The following is a 15187-nucleotide window of genomic DNA, read 5'->3' on the forward strand; positions in this document are numbered from 1 at the left end:
CCATCTTCTGATGGCTACTTCCAGCAGGATAACGCACCATGTCACAAAGCTCAGATCATCTCAAACTGGTTTCTTGAACATGACAGTGAGTTCACTGTATTCCAATGGCCTCCACAGTCACCAGATCTCAATCCAATAGAGCACCTTTGGGATGTGGTGGAACGGGAGATTCTCATCATGGATGTGCAGCTGACAGATCTGCAGCAACTGTGTGATGTCATCATGTCAATATGGACCAAAATCTCTGAGGAATGTTTCCAGCACCTTGTTAAATTGATGCCACCAAAAATCAAGGCAGGTCTAAAGGAAAAAGGTGGTCCAACCCGATAATAACAAGGTGTACCGAATAAAGTGGCCTGGTGGGACTTTTTTTGGGGTGGCTAAAATACATTTTGATGTAGTTGCTGACCCCTCCACAGCAGTAGATTGCTCAGCTTCCATGTCTGACCCCAGCCTGCTTTTCCAAACTCGGGGTGTGCCGACTGACATCTACTGTTGTAATTTACTGTCCATGGGAAAGTTACCAATATAACCCCACTTTAAAAAAATCTGAGCTCTTTCTTTTAACTGCTCTCTTGAGAGGGAGGCATAAGACATGCATTTAATAAAGATCAAAGTATTTAGACAACACCTTTATGTCTGTTGACTCAGGAGCCTGTTCAGTTTGTCTAAAAGGGCCTTTGTTGATCGCACCACCTGCCTACAATATTAAATAAGAGGTACCTAATGTGCTGCCATAATTGAGATATATTAAACATTACCGGCTGCTCTGATGTTGTCATTAAACTACTAAAAAGTAAATGTTCCCATGTCAAAATACTTGTCTTCACAGAACACACGGGTAGCTCTAAATTAATGTGAACTCTATCTGAAAAGCATTAGGATGTTCCAGCGTTTGGTACGTTTTATTTCTCATTAACATGCAAATGTGTGCAGTCATGAGCTCCAAAATCTAATCATTTCCCCTGTAGGTGGAAGCTGTGGTGGCAAAGTGGGGACGTTTCTATCATGTTTCATAAAGTAACCCCTGATGTCAAAAGCAGATTACATCGTCAAGTGCGCAGATATCCGAGTGTTCAGCACTTTCAAATCTCATGACAGCCGAGGTCAAAAACCCACTTTTTCCCTCATCAGACATTAAATCAGCTCTGTGGTTAAAAGCAAAAACAAATTACGTCTTTTACAGAACCTGTCGTCCCCCATGAGGATTTTCCACTCTAATGAGAGGAACATAATGGGATGCTGGAGCAAAGCATGCAATCTAATTGTTCATTCAAGCACCGCGTAAGGAGACAAATTAACACCTTTTGTCCCTTGACACAATTTGTCCCTTCGACTACAGTAATACAGGGTGGGACTTTCTGTTGGTGGTCAGATTTTGGGAAGATGAAACAACATGCACACTAGCAGTTTACACATACTGGTCTTGTTATGTCATCTAGATTCAAGCAAGAGATCATGATACTAATCTGGGTACTGTGAATTGATGAGTCAGTAATGCCAGTGGACCATTAAGGCTGTAGGATGATTAAGCTGTACAGCACTCTATCAGGCCCCAATAAAAACATTAGTCCTATCTTATCTGGTAAAAGAAAATACACTTTTCTCTAATTAAAATTCTATTGTGCCCATATTATTTCTGTCACAGGAAGTAACAATGTAAGTATGTAGACTCTGGGGCTGTCCCCTCATAACTAAACATTAGTCAACCAGAAAAGTCATTAGTCGGCAAGATTTCACTGGTCTCTTAGTCGCAGAAAAACAAAACAAAAAACAAATGAGAAACTCTATTAGGAGCTGTGGTTGACCAAACCTTAGTCAACTAATATGGTCATTAATTAGCAAGATTTCATTTGTCGCTTAGTTGCAGAAAAACAACAAAACAGAAAAGACAAACACGTAACTCTTTTAGGAGCTGCACCTTGTCAAAATAAATCAAAACCTATAGGACTGGACCATGTGGGAGTTTAATTTGAAAGGACAGACACAGGAAGTTTCCACACTCAGCAGTCAGACAGAAGTCACGTTAATTTCCAGGGCTGGTACGTGCGGTTATTCCACAGGCTAGTTAATAACATGTCGGGCAGGAAATCCAAAGTGTGGGATCATTTTGAGAAGGTGAAGGACGAACCCAAGGTGATATGTAAACTCATCTTCATTGGTTGACTACAAACATGACGAATCATCTGAAACATGGAAGTAGCTACATGCCCATTAGCCCACAGCGTCATTAACAGGCGGCTCGCTCAGTGTGTGACGTGCACTTGTAGATAAAATATAGGCCTATATTAATGAAGGTTCATTAGTACGCTTTTGTATTTCTCTGTAATGTAGCACAGTGTTAACAATGTTACTGACACTATTCTTTCTCAAACCTTCAACTCAAACCATTGTGCTGCCCCGCCCTAAATATATCATTTAATAATTAAATTAATACCGTAAACATGCGGGTGACTAGTCGACTAATGGCCCTAAATGGCGACTACTAGTCGACTAAGAAACATCTTAGTCGGGGGAAGCCCTAATAGACTCACTCTTGGCATTATGTTAAACATATCAGCCTATCCTCATAAACCAGTTTGTATAATATCTTATAAATTAGTACCCCACGAATGGCGTTGTCACATTACATACTTAATGTAAAGTTAAGTAATGTATGTAAGGTTTAGAAAACTTGGGTGGGTGGCATCACATTTGTACTTAACATACAGTTACCTACTTAGCAACCATCCATCCATCCATCCGCTTATCTAGAACCAAGTTGTGGGGGCAGCAGGCCAAGCAAAGCACCCCAGACGTCCCTCTCCCCAGCAACCCTTTCAGCTCCTCCTGAGGTACCCCAAGGCGTTCCCAGGCCAAATGAGATATGTAATCCCTGCAGGGTGTTCTGGGTCTGCCTCCTACCAGTGGGACGTGCCCCTCTAACTGGAGGTGCCCAGGAGGCATCCTGATCAGATGCCCGACACCCCTCAGCTGACCCCTTTCAACACAAAGAAGCAGCGTCAAAAGGGGTCCCCTTTCCCTATATAGATATAAACAGCTCATTCTAATGTAAGGAGAACACAACAATTTCTATTTTCAGGTCATTATACACTAAAGAAAACATACTGATTATATTTTACTCTATTTCTGCCGATATATCCCCCTAAATCCTGCACAGTGGACTTTTAACACTAGCTACTCTACATTAGATGAGTCGAAAAACTACAATTTATTAAAGTAAATTAAAGTATAAAGTATTTAAAAAATGTTTTTATCACACACAATAAAAACACCCTGACTGAATTTTGCACATGTGATCAGTGATCCATAAATTTGATTTATCTGTTATCCATTTCCATTAATTTCCTGAACAGCGGTGTGAGAAAACCACAACGTGTTTAACCCAGTTTTGCAAGATGCCTTTCTTTGCAGTCAATTTATGCAGTTTTTCTCAGCTGCCATTAAAAAGTTGCATTGGATCATTTAATATCTTTGAATGTGTGTGTTTCTAGTGTGTGTATCCAGTCTTGCTCAGATCATGAGCCTGGCTGTCAGCTGGGAGGTGACTGCCCGGTCAGCCTCACTCAGTGGGAATTGCCTCTGCAGTTTAGCCTGGAGGGAAGTGATGGAGCTAACGTGGTGCTTCTCTTAACTGAGCATTGTGGAGGCCACTTTGACAGCAGTCATCACTCAAAAAAAAAAAAAAAAAAATCCTGTCCCCGTCAGCTGTGTCTCCTTCATCAGCTCTTTTAACACTATTATGACCGAGAGAGCGGCCCATTACTATACAAAGCGCTCTGACACGTGCAACAAGCTGCTCGGCCGTGCCATCACATCAAGCACAAAATGTGTGAATGCCCAAATTAAGCCCTTTTTCTCCCTCCTAACTCTTAACGGCAGTGGAGTCCAGAGGCTGTTTCCCCGCTTTACCAGTTTTTCTATAGCCCTCTCAGTGCTTTTTGGAGAGCAAATCTGTAAAAAGTCACTTAATGCACAGAATAACGTGGAGCCATGTGTGACTCAGGACTACCCGCCTTTATATTGTCTGCCATTTTTGCTGCGAGACAAGAATTTGCTCAGGTTAATGTGCCTTGACATTAGCCCACACAAGCACTCTGAGCTATGGACACTACTACCATCTGTAAGTTTACAGGCTGGTGGGTAGTGATGGAGGAAATGGAGCTTTCCAAAGGACTGAACCCACCGTGCTGCTCATTATAGCCTTAAGCAGGATTTATACTCGTGCAGCAGAGCCTACGCACGTCGCCTACGCACGTCGCCTACGCACGTCGCCTATGCCTGAGCATTTACACTTGTGCGGTGGTGTGTCTGTGTCACTCTGCAGTTACACCTCCAAACACTAGTTGGTGGCGGAGGTTTCTGTGAAGTGCTGTAAAGTTTCGGTGATTTACAACACATTAAACACCGCTTGATAGACACATTTTCAAACACAAGTACAAAAACTGGCTTCATGATAACTCAGCATTCACAGACGAAGCACTTGTCTTTATCTGGACACATTTTCCCCACAAATATAACATGCTAACATTATAAGCGCCAGCCTATGGCATTTTACATTGTATAAATTAGCTTAGGGACGAGTGGAGATTTCCTCTGCTCATATGAAGCCAGCTAAATCCCGAAGTATAAATCCCTGAAGGATAAATCACGCATGAGACTGCTATTTTAATTCAACGCAGAAGTATAAATTCTGCCATATAAACAGTCTAAATGGAGAGAAAAAATACAACTGTTGTTTTCTTGTAACAACTCTGGAGCAAAAGTCAATGAATACACAAGGAATGTCCCATGAAATCCAAAGGTCTCAAGCCTTCCAGGCTTCAGCATCTTTACCTGTTTTTTTTGAATGCCTGGTTTCAAAAGTGTTAAACTTTGATCCATATTTTACAGTAGACTTTTTAATCAATGTCCTGCAAAGCAAACGTCCGTCCGTTTGGATGGTCACGTCAATCCGAAGCCTCCATCAATTGTTTCAAAGAAATTGGTCGATACGTCGGCTACAAAACGTTGCTTTCAAGCAATAACTGTGACAACAGTTCCCTCAGCAGCATAAATCATTATACAGAGCGGGAGCAACATATTTTGAACAATACATGATGACACTGTAAACATTTAAACACTTTCTCAACTCGCTTGTCATCTTTAATTCCCTGTGAAACAATCACCTAATTTATCTCCTGTTTTCAACAACAGAATTTTCTCTGAAGCTTCAGACGATGTTTTTCAGTGTTTCAACATCTTACTGATTCAACATGCCATACTGCACTCTGAATTATTCTGCTGATGCCAGAGGCAGACTGGGGCTGAAATACAGCCCAGGACCTTGACATGGCAAGAGCTTTTATGTGAGCGCCCGAAGGGCTCAAGCAGGACATTTTTCGGCAGTATTTTAAACATTAAAGGACCTTTCCCAATGTACACAACACCCACTTACAACTACTAACATCTGGCTCTTTTATTTAATGGGAAAGGTTACAATCGGCATACACATCCAGGTCATATGACTCTGCAATTGTCACAGGTATTTATCGGCTCCAGCTCCAATCGGCTCCAATCGGCAGTGATGGAAATACAACGACCAGGTGGACATGCTAATTTAGGCCCTTTTACCAGTGCATTGCAATAACAGGCTGCCACAAAATACTGTCTCCATCTGAGCAGCACTCCAACATCAATCCAAATTTAGTTGACAATGAGTTCAAAAGAAAGGCTGAATAAGTAAGAGATATAAAAAAGAAGTAACCACTGCAGTATTTTCACTGGCTTCTATGCTGCTTTACTAGTTTATGTACCTTCAAATGGTGGCAGTGATATAGATGGCAGTGGTCTCTGCAGCCATTATATTGTACATTCCAACATGGACAGAGAATTCCTTTCACAATATTATCGATTTGTTCCATTGTGCCATTATTTCAGTTTCTTTGTCTTATCTTGCTTGAAATATACTACACTGCAATGACAGGCTGCCAAAAAATACCTCCTGTCTCCGTCCAAGCAGCACTCGAACATCGATTCTTATTTAGATGGCAACGAGTTTGAAAGAGAAGAGAAAAAAGGGGTCCATGTCATTGGTCCGACAGCCCATTGGTTCGACATCCCATTAGTCCAACTGTCCGCAGTGCTGAACAGCTCGCAGCGGGCGTATGGTGCGCCGCGACCGGCTCTGGGTCAGCTGGGAAAGGCTTGAGGCGGAGCAGGCTCACAGCTTATGTGTTTGTCACTTTCTTTTTCATTTTAACCCACACCATGATCTTTTCCTGACCCTAACCAAGTGGTTTTTGTGCCTAAACCTAACCAGACCTTAACCACAGGGCATCATGAAGATTTCGGAACAACGGGACTTCGGAACAATGGGTTTAATATGGTCGGAACAATGGGATGTCAAACCAATGGGCTGTCGGACCGATGGGCAGTTCCCAAAAAGAGAATGTAATTATTGCAACGTTTTCACTGGCCTCCGTGCTGTTTTACTGTTTACTACCCTGCCTCAGTTACCACATTCTTTATGATGCCCTTAAATTCATTGATGGATATAAGTGTTTCTAATTTTAGATCTTTTTGGAGATTGTTCCATGCCCATGGTGCATAGGAAAATGCAGTTTTCCCCAGATCTGTTAAAACCCGGGGTACATTGAAAAGCAACTACCTGGAAGAGCGTTGCTGGTAACTACCAGAGCTGACACACAGAAGGTTGCAGAGGTAGGCCGGAAGTTTGCCCAATATTGCTTTATAGATAGAAATATACCAAATATACTTTCGGATATCTTGCTGACACCGGTCTCCACTGTTTGTATAAGCACGTCACCACTGCACTGAATCCAAACAAGGGCCAGGCAAGCCTATAAGTCACAGTATACTGCCAACTACTGCTAACTTCTACACCCACACATGTACAGTCAGTCAATAAAGTGCTAAAATAGTTACAGATGCTCACACACACATGCACACTTCGATACCCAATGTTTTTCAAAAATCAAAACCTACAATGCAGCCCCATGAAAACAGAGCAAATAAAAAGTGTGTATATGTGTGTGTTAGGAGATAAAAACAAGCAGCTTACCATCAAAATCTAAGCAAATATTTGGAGACAGAAACAAACAACCACCAAGATATGGACTTCTCAAACTCCCCAAACAAATGGAGACTGTCCTAAAGGGACAGTGCACCCAAAAATGAAAATTCAGCCATTATCTACTCACCCATATGCCGATGGAGGCCCTGGTGAAGTTTTAGAGTCCTCACATCCCTTGCTGAGATCGGCGGGTGGAGCGGCTAGCATACCTAATGGTAGATGGCGCCCCAGACTAACATCCAAGAACACAAAATTGATTCCACAGAGTACCTCCATACTGCTCATCCATAGTGATCCAAGTGTGCTGCAGCCGCGACATAAAAAGTTGTTTCGAAAAACGTCATATGAACTCTGTTTTTAGCCTCACTGTAGCCTGTAGCTCTGACTGCTTCTCTGTGCTCCGCGCTCACGTGTACGCGCGCTCAGGGTGATCGGTGATCTCTGAAGAGCAGCAGTCTCGTCAGTACTGATGTCCAGATTCTCAAGTGCTGGCATCGCCAATTCCCAGTCTGAGCAGCAAAGACTTTCCTCATCCGATGGCATTGCTTTGCATTTGAAACAACTACACCACCAGGTTTCCAGTGCTCGACTCCGGTATTCTGCGGCTGGCTGAGGCTCATGAGCTGCGGCAGCTTCTTCGTCCAGTAGCCTGAGTTCCGTGCGTATACTCAGGCTCAAACAAATACGGCTCAACAAAGAAATGCTGTTCCTCCTCAGTTTCAAAGTCTTCAGACATGTTGGGCTGTCCTTTGCTAAAAGACCATAGCGCAAATTATCTTTTAGCTCTGTGGTTACATTGTCTCTCCCTGCGGTGCAAGTGTCACGTGATGTAAACACGGGTGAGCAAAGCTCATGCTTTCGCTGGTCTTGCGCAGGCGCGCACACGTGAACGCGGAGCACAGAGAAGCAGTCAGAGCTACAGGCTACAGTGAGGCTAAAAACAGAGTTCATATGACGTTTTTCGAAACAACTTTTTATGTCGCGGCTGCAGCACACTTGGATCACTATGGATGCGCAGTATGGTGATACTTTGTGGATTCAATTTTGTGTTCTTGGACGTTAGTCTGGGGCGCCATCAACCATTAGGTGTGCTAGCCGCTCCACCCGCCGATCTCCGCAAGGGATGTGAGGACTCTAAAACTTCACCAGGGCCTCCGTCGGCATATGGGTGAGTAGATAATGGCTGAATTTTCATTTTGGGCGCACTATCCCTTTAAGGCTCATTTATACTCCCTGTATGCACAAAAATAGATGCATGCATTTCACTGTTACTGTCACTGCTCCCAAACTTCTATTTTTCCTTTATGATGGCAGCCAACAGATGGCACTAGAGGGCAGAATCCAAACTTTCACACAACAACAAATGAGGTGACAGTGGAGGAGGTCGTAATATTGTACCATTAAATGGATACTATACATCCCAAAACTGGACGGAGAATGCTTTTCACTATATAACCAATTCGTTCTGTTCTGCCCGTGGATGCATTAAGAGACCTGGAAACAGCATTGGCGGTGGGGCTCCGTTCATTCCTATTCGTTTTGTTTGAATCTATAAGCTCTCAGAAAACATGCGCAAATACAGACAAAATGACCGCCGAGTACGGACAGAAAGCTCTGTTCGTCTCCATATTTACTGTTGAGCAAAAATGAGTCCTTACCTCACATCATCAGCAAGTCCAACAGACATCCGTGACCTGGTGACAGCAACCTTGGCCCTTCCACCACAGAAAAGATCTGCTAATTTGGTGCATGTAGCTGCGGCTTGTGTCCATTTGTTCTTCTAAACAAGTTTACCACAATAAACTTTAGATGGAAATCAGATTCAAACAAAAGCGAGGATCAGTCCATATTAGGAGGGACCACTTGTATTCCCCCTCAGTAGTGAAAGTATAAGACTGGCCCATCTGACAGGGAGCCTTCACTCTGTGGTGTCTGGCTGAGAGGTCCAAACTGGCTCAAGCAATGGCCGAAGACTATCCGTCTGTCCATCTACTTTCATGCGCTTATCTGGGGCCTGGTTGCGGGGGCAGCAGGCCAGGGAAAGCACTCCAGACGTCCCTCTCCCCAGCAATGCTTTCCAGCTCCTCCTGGGGGACCCCAAGGTGTTCCCAGGCCAGATGAGATATGTTATCCCTCTGGCATGTCCTAGGTCTAACCCGGGGCATCCTTCCATCTCCTACTACCACGCCTGGAACACCTCTAACAGGAGGCACCCAGGAGGCATTCTGATCAGATGCCTGAACCACCTCAACTGACCCCTTTCGACGCTAATGAGCAGCGGCCCTCCGGATGGCCGAGGACCATACATTGACTATTGATATTAAAAATTGAGAAATATAAAACTCTATGACACTGGTTAAAATAGACCAACCATTCAGGAGTCTTCCCGAACTTCCCGATGTCCAGTCTGCCCCGTATGATGCTCTCACATGTCTCTCTCATGGAAAATAAGAAGTAGAGGAAAATACAGTTTAAGAGTAACTCTGCACCTTCTGCAGAAAAACCTGGGCACAAATAATTATAACGTTCAATTCTTCCTTTCCTTACCAAGAGTTATGTAATGTACGATTCTTTGCTGAATATCCAATCAACATTGCTGTCAATGCTGTCAGTAGCCACTCGAAATTAAATCACCTTTTTTTTCTGAAGGTCACAGAAATGAGGATACACAGCAAGATTGAAATATGACTCCGCTGTAGGAAAATTGACTCCACTTTATCATACTCCTGTAGTTCACAGCACTGTTGCATCTCACTGGGCTGTACCCCACAGCTATCCAGATGGCTCATGCATCTGCAGTGCAAAATAGTGTTACAGTATAAGCAGCTCCACCACAAACTGTCTCATAGAATCCTACTGTTGCCCTGAATACAGAGACGAACGCAGGCAGTGTTACAGTAAATTAAATATTAATGTTGTGAAGCAGTTGATGGCAGGACAAACTACAGTATGTCTTGTTCCTTTTAAAAAATCCTTTTTGGTTTCCTGTGTTACTGGGAAAAACATACGCTAATTCAATCTGCCTAATTAACCATTAGCAGAGAAACAGAGGAGATGCTTTGTAGATTCTTTCAGAGGAGAATGCTGCAGCTAAGTTACATTGAAAATACACAATAACACATATTAAGAAAACCCTCATTGCCTCAGAGACATGATTATCTGCATTAGAATGACAACACGTTGTCATAACAGTTCTGGACATTACAACAACTACATTAAGACATTATAAATGTTCCGATAAAACCTTGCTGGACAGAAGACAGACAGAGACAGACAGACGCAGCCAGTTTCCAGGCCTCTGAATCGCTGCCCACATCTCTACTTTTGTCAGCAATTCAACTCAGTCTGATGTTGTGCTCATTGACTGCTGTTTCCCCAATTAGTGAAACAATTGACAAATTAGAGCTTTGTAGGTCAAGAACAGGGACATCACTGCCCTGTGCCAGAGCCAGAATCAATCCTGCCCCTCAGTTGCCAGCCCGGAAAGAAATAACATCACAGTGTCCAGCAACAATGTGAAAACGACACAGCAAACGATACAGTTGGTTTTCCTCTGATTCTTCCTCTTAGGAGCATGAACATGCTCAGCAGATTTTATATAAATATCCATATTAGATTATTTTACCTTGTTGTTGTTATCTTGTGCACAAAGGTAGATGGATCCTCTGAGGAGTATGGGTATGCTTTGGATATTACACAGCAGTGCCTTGGGGACTTCGTGTGACCTGAGGAAAGGTTACAGGGTCAGTGAAAGACTAATCCTCCATAGAGCACCATTATTGATGCCAAATTTCGAGGAAATCTGCACAGCAGTTAAGATATTTTCAACTGGACCAAAGTGCTGCACATATCAGTAGTTCCCAAGGTTCACAACGTAATAGGAGCTTGAAAGTCACTGCAGGACAGGTAGGAGGGGGTGGTGGATGGGTCCAACAAACTGCAGACCTTTACCTGGGAGCACACTGTTAGCTTCCCATATGAATGTCGAGCCAAACCATGATACATTTTTATCCACATGCTTTTGTTGCACAAGGTAATCAATGTAAATACGAGGTGTTTACCAATGTTGTAAGTTTATTTTGAAAAAGACTGTATGCATCAAACAAGCAAAAACTGCACATTAGCTGTGAAAAAGGAAGCAATTTTTGAAAAGACAGTATGTTTATAACAGGCGTTAATTGGCACGGCATCTCAGAATGTCATCAACAGATGCAGGAGGATACCTAGTGCATTATATGTGGATGTGAAAGTCCACTAACCAAAACTGGCTAAAAGAAGTTGGGTAGAACTAGACATGGACTGATGGCAAACAAAATCTGCCACATTAGAGGCCAGCACACAATCAGTTTTCCAGGACACTCTGGATAAAACTTGTTCAGAGCAAATGGATCTGCAAACTGTGACTGCAGCCTACAGAGTGATTGTTAAACTCTGTAAAACAATAGCCATTAATCATGCACTACAACGTCATCAGACTGGGCAGCAAACTAAATGTCTTCTTGGTCTTAGTGTGAGTTGGGGGTGGAGGTGGCGAAGAGGTTCACTCACTGTTGATGAGTTCAGCTTTCTCTAAAGGAGCATTGATTCACTGCTGTTCAGGAGACTCAGGATGACTCTAATCACAAACATAGACTTGTTTCCAAACTTGTAGAATTTAATGCTTTTGGAGGCTAACCAACTACTGATACCAAGTCTGTTTAAGAGGTACTAAGGTTGATGAAGATCCTAGTTTTAGGCCGCAGCGTGGTGGCTGGTTTTTAAATCGACCATCCTGTAACTCATCGGTTTGGGGTGTAGAAGACTTTGGGTTCATTAAACAGTAATGCAATGGCTTTCTTTATTCCACTCTACATGCACTACAAAATCTGTAACTCCCTCTGCTGCAATCAAACTGTTACATTAGAAGAATTCTCTATTCATTTTCAAACTCTTAACTTAAAAATCGTTAAAAGGGACATTACTTACGGTATGCACCTGAGTAATCAGTTTGGAAACTGTAACTCAGAGACCAAAGCTCCTGTCCAAAATCAATTTATTCCTCACAGCTGTCAAACTTTCCTTGAGCGAGACACCAAAGCCTTGCCCTTTTCTGGATTAGAGCTCCTGCCTGGCCCTGTGCTAACCTCCTCTACACTGCTGGTCCCAGTGGTGCATCCGTCGCTTCAAACACCTGTTACACAGCTGAGCTTTCTCCTGTCACAGTTTTACCTCAACACTTCAGAACATTTCTGTGGTTATATGGGAAACTGTCTACCCAAGAGGAACAGCATCAGTTGTTTCAGCAAATGCCCCAAAACAACACGTTTACATTCTAGTAACAAAGACATTTAGAGGTGATAGTAGTCATGGGTGTATTATTAGACAGTGGGCCCCTGGGCGCAGATATGAACAGGGCCCCACCACTTTGTTATGCATCTTTTTGTGGTTTATGAAGCTTCTAAGTATTCAGATCAGCATACAAACACCCTTTATCTTCAAATTCTGATGGACAAAATGGCAACACTCGTTCAAACATATTGATGTTACACCAGCACAGCTCATCTCTGCTTGCTTACATTTTTCCAACATGTTCTCACTCCCAACCTTCTCATGTTTGTGTGTACAGAAAGCAAAAATTCTAGGTTGGATTAATTTAATGATCACCTGAAACCTAATCTGACGCAATAGCCTGCTCGTCCAACAACTTCTCATCCTGGTCTAATATCGCCGTTTGGTCAGTAGACTTTCACATCTACATATGACCTGGAAGGTTCATTTGTAACCAAACCGAGACCATATCTTCAAAAAGTTCTTGGTCCGGTTGTTTTGGTGTACACCTGAGTGCGATTGCTGTGTTCACACCTGCCCAAACGAACCGCATTTAGGGGGCAAATGAACTTGGGTTTGGTTGAACTAAACCAAACAGGGCTGGTGTGAAAGCACCCTAAATTGGCCGTTGGTGTGAATGTGAGTGTGAATGGTTGTCTGTCTCTATGTGTCAGCCCTGTGATAGTCTGGCGACCTGTTCACGGTGTACTCTGCCTCTCGCCCAGTGTCAGCTGGGATAGGCTCCAGCCCGCCTAACAGGATAAGCGGTAACAGAAAATGTATGAATGAATGATTTAATTATCTAACAGCTGTTGAGATATTCCACCCTGAACCACATAAGTCAACCAGTGGTTGTGCCACTGAGAAAAACATCAAAGTCAGTGGAATTCATCCTCTAAACAGCATGAATGTCTGTACAACATTTCATGACAATCAGTCCAATAGTTGTTGAGATATTTCTCAACCAAAGTAAAAACCAACTAAAATAAAAACTACTGATACAGAAACATCCCACATTAAAATTAAGTTCTTAAGAGAAGGTAAAGCATGGAGGAGGTTGTTACAATAGCCAGAAATACAATTACAAATCCATAAAACTAATGTTGTCACTGTTCTTGTGAATATCAAAGTGCTAATGAAGCAAAAAGTGGGTGTTAATACAAACAACACAATGCTTTAGAATCTGCGAGGCCTTTCAAAGCCCACACACGTCTTTTTTTATGTTGTGGTTGTTGAAATATTTTCTCTCTGACAACATTTCATTAAACCAGGAAATGAGAGTCCTTTGTCTCTTGGCATTTTGAAAGGACAAAGGATGAGATCATGCCATAAATTGTTTCAGTTCACTACTAAGCACTGTAGTACTTCAGTAACGTGTAGTAGCCTCTGAGCTTAACGAAAAGCTGGTTAATTATTAGCAGGGGTGAAGTGGGTCTCACTTTCAGCCTGCCAGTTAAACAATTCAGAGTGGCACACGTCAAGCAGAGAAAGGTTGCTAGGGAGACGATTAAACCTATAATTGGAGAATTAAAATTTCTAATCAAAGAAAAGGCACGGCTCTCAGAAAGAAAAAAAATAATGTACCGCAGCAGTACTTAAAAACCGACATGAGATCTTCAGTCAAACAGTCTATGATGCAAAGAAAATATTGCTATTTATATAATCTGTTGCTTTCTGCTTTGTCATGCCTTGTCTCATAATCAGTGGTCTGACTCTGCAGCCCGCTGAATTTTCTGATGAATATTTTTATCAGTGAAATTCTTACTTTATTTAGGCAAAGCAGCTTTATATGTACAGCACATTTTATATGAGGGTACTTTACAGAGCAATAAAATATAAGAAATAATAAAGAATACAGTTACAATAGAAGAGTAAAGATATAAAAAGGTAAAATTTATTAATAGGTGATTTGCAATTTTTTTTTTTTCAAATTCTGTTCTCATTATTATAATTATTACAGGGTGGAGAAGACAGTGTAAAAATTGAACGTTTTTAGGTTTGTGCTGCGTGAGAACAAAATGCAGCTTAAGGCCCAGATCACAAAGAAAGTGTTGTGCAGGTTGCAAAACACAAGGCACACCAAAGACCGCTTGCTGCACCTCTTTATTGCTGCCAACCACCCCATTACCTCCTTACCAGAGTTGGGTATAACGCGTTACAAAGTAACACGTTAGAGTACTTTGATTACTTTTTGCAGTAACGAGTAACCTAACGCGTTAGTTTGCTGTTTGAGTAATCAAATACGTAAGTACATTTTCAAACAAGACATCAGTTACTTCCGTTACTTTTAGAAAGCTGGTCCTTCAGCTCCAAAACAGCAACGGCTGTCATTTGGTTCTAATAACGGAGATAACGTTAAACCTATCAGTCTGACAGAAGCCATGGAGCTTGTGGCTCGCTATGTGGTCGGAGAAATGCTGCCGTTGTCTATGGTGGAGTCTAAATAGGTGGAGTAGGACTCGCTGACAGACATATTTCAGACTCAGGACTTGCATTATGCCTGGTACACGCTACACGCTGGTACTCACCATATATCCGTATGTCGTCTTTCATGGCGTGTGTGATGTCATCGGGTTATTCTTGTCCTTTTTTATTACTTTCACTATTAATTGAATCACTGCCAGAACTGTGTCTGTTCATGTGCCAGCCGACATGTTGTTGTAGTCACCTAAAAGCGTCAGCAGATGGGAGGAGCTACATTTGAAGCGCAATACGTAAACTGTCAAGCTACTGTATCTTCCACAGGAAGTTCTGACAAATGTTTCAGAATAAAAGCCTATTTAGAAAATGGAGGGATTCTCTAGC

General features: G+C 42.4%; 1 protein-coding gene and 1 long non-coding RNA gene across 3 annotated transcripts in view; one reads left to right on the forward strand and one right to left on the reverse strand.

The window, feature by feature from the left end:
- The window catches only part of LOC126383932 (uncharacterized), a 30094-nt gene extending 15055 nt beyond the window's left edge, over positions 1-15039 (reverse strand). Inside the window, exons 1-2 of the long non-coding RNA XR_007569203.1 lie at positions 14911-15039; positions 10701-10800 (exon numbers count right to left, since the gene is read on the reverse strand). This is a non-coding gene — a long non-coding RNA (uncharacterized LOC126383932). The remainder of the gene's footprint in view (positions 1-10700; positions 10801-14910) is intronic.
- The window catches only part of doc2b (double C2-like domains, beta), a 245734-nt gene that overhangs the window by 91345 nt on the left and 139202 nt on the right, over positions 1-15187 (forward strand). The window lies entirely within an intron of this gene.

This window comes from Epinephelus moara, chromosome 3 (assembly GCF_006386435.1).
Source record: "Epinephelus moara isolate mb chromosome 3, YSFRI_EMoa_1.0, whole genome shotgun sequence".
NCBI lineage: Eukaryota > Metazoa > Chordata > Actinopteri > Perciformes > Serranidae > Epinephelus > Epinephelus moara.